Below are 2574 nucleotides of genomic sequence, written 5' to 3' on the forward strand. Positions count from 1 at the left end.
GAAACTTGCTATAATAACAAATATTCATTAAAAGGAGCCCTCGGCTCCAGTAGAGTGTTTCTTTTAACGTCAACTTCCATGTTGACAACTTCATCGGTTCCTTCCTTCTCTTCGCATCAGGCTACTACCATGTTGTTTACGCATGGTCCTTTCTTTTCCCTGACCACTGACACATTATAGCATTCCCATGCCTCCCTTTGGTTACACAATACGCATCCTTGCCCTGCACTTGTGGGGAACTTCAAAGATAGATGCCAGATAAATACTGTTGCATGTAACGCCATCAGGAGGGGTCTCCCGAGCACTACATTGTAAGTCGAGCACTACATGGTAAGGACCAGAGGGTCATTGTGTGGGTACCTCACGTGCCTGACGTCATCCTCCGTAAAAGTGAGAATTTTACTTTCATACTTTGGATTCTTTGGAGACCACTCCTCGACTACCATGCACTGGGAAGACTCCCCTACCTCATGTCTTAGGGTCCTTACATATCGCTCACGAGCATTGTTATTGTTACCTGCTATGTGGGGACCCCCACATATGGTGTCTAGTGTGAAGTCTACGGCTGCTGGCTCCAGTGGTGGACTCCTCTGCTTTTGGAATTCTGGATTCCTGCTTAGGGTTTTCGTCTTGACTCAGTACCTCAAGATTTTTTGTGATCGGAGAAGAAACTCTATCACATCCTTCAATTGTTTGCACTCATTTATGTCATGTCCATAATCATTATGGAAACAACAAAACTTATTCTTATCTTTCTTTCCTTCTGAGTGTAAGGGTGGTGACTTTTGGTATGGTACCTCCTGGTATGTTGCCAAGTAAATCTCAGCCCTTGATGTAGCCAGAACAATATAATTGGTGAACCTCGACTGGTAGGGCTGATGCTTAGATTGTTTGCCAGCGAGTGCTGACTTAGCTTTCTTCTCTTAACCATGCTCGACACCTGAGGTAACCCTATTCTTACCGTTGCCCCCACTGTCGCCCTGAGGGTTTGCGTCGTTCTAATCTGCCTTAACAGTGGTCGGATGGTTTATGCCTTTTTCTTCCTTCATGATAGCATCATCTAGCTTCATGTATTTGTCTGCTCGATCTAGGAACTCCTGCAAGGTGTTGATAGGGTTCCTATGTATGCTATCCCACAAGGGACTATGATAAATTATTCATGCCGAGATGGCAATGAACTTCCCTTCATCTCCTACTGTGGATGCTCAGTTTGCCTCTCTCATGAATCTTTGGATGTAATCTTTCAGGGATTCATCTTTCCCTTGCTTGATGTCAACTAGCTGATTGGCATAAACTGGTTGAATTCGTCCGGCACTGAAGACCTTGCAAAATTCCTTCCTGAAACTGCTCCCAGGAAGTGATGAATCCAGGTTTGAATTTCCAATACCATTCCCGGGCTGAGTCAGGGAGAGTGGTAGGAAATACCCTGCACCTATAATCATGCTCCACACCGAGTAACTCCATCTAATCCTCGAACTTCCCAATGTGTCATACTGGGTCATCCTTCCGAATGTATGTTGGGAGTTTCGGGGTCTTGTATTTTGGTGGTGGTTGAGCAGCTTGGATATTAGCACTGAAGGGACTCCCACTTCTATGTGCCAGCTCGATATTGGAAGGTTTCTTTGTCAAACCCTGAACAGCCGTGACGAGTGCATCTATTTGAGCCTGCACTACTGGTGGGATCGCTGCTTCAGGTCAGGTACGTCCCTGGTACCCCCTCCTGAGTGCTGGTCCTCCTGTTGATGACCTCCCTCAGTTCCTGAGGTTGTGCATCTTTCCTGAGTCTATCGAACACGGTATTGGTGTTGTTCATTGGTTCCTTTTCCTTGCGACACTGAGCGTGTAGGGGTGGTAGGTCTGCCTTGCCCTTGTCAGTGCGACCCTTCCCCCGAGCCTCTCCTCCTACATGAATTTGAGACTTTGAGCGGCCATTTCCATTCCTGTCATGCCTCTCAGATGTTTGACCCTCATCTCCTGTGTTGTTTCGTCTGTCCCTTTGGGAGGGGGCCTTCAGGTTGGTAACACTCTTACTCTGAGATGAAGTGTTATTCTTCTTAGTCATGGAGAAGGCCGTCTAGAATTGTGCCTCTTCATCTTGTCTCTGGGAAAGTGGCTCTGAGAGCATCCCTGGGGTTCGACTCCTCCCATGGGACTCCCTATTACTGTTGCCTCGCATTCCTGTTGCTTTGGCCTGAGCCTCCCTCACCGCCTGAGCAGTAGCTTCAGCGTTAGCTTGGGCTAACTGAGTAGCCACCTCTAGGGCCACAACAGCCTCCTAGTGCCTCCAGTCAGCTTCCTGCTCCCTCTAGATCATCCTCTGGGTCTGCTCATCTATCTCCTGTCGTTGTCATTCTATAGTCACCCTCTGGAGGGAAATTTTTGCAGCAAAGGCCTCATGCCTCGCCAGAAATTGCGCCATCTCCTCCTAATGATCATCCTGTGGATATTCTGCATTAGGTTGGTATCCAACCTCCGCTTGAGGTTTGTTAACATGATCGATGGGATCCTGAGTGGTGGAATCTGTGGGATCCATCTTCTTTGTCTGATTGGATTTTGGAGGCATCATAAAGCTGA

This window comes from Humulus lupulus, chromosome 2 (assembly GCF_963169125.1).
Source record: "Humulus lupulus chromosome 2, drHumLupu1.1, whole genome shotgun sequence".
Classification (NCBI taxonomy): domain Eukaryota; kingdom Viridiplantae; phylum Streptophyta; class Magnoliopsida; order Rosales; family Cannabaceae; genus Humulus; species Humulus lupulus.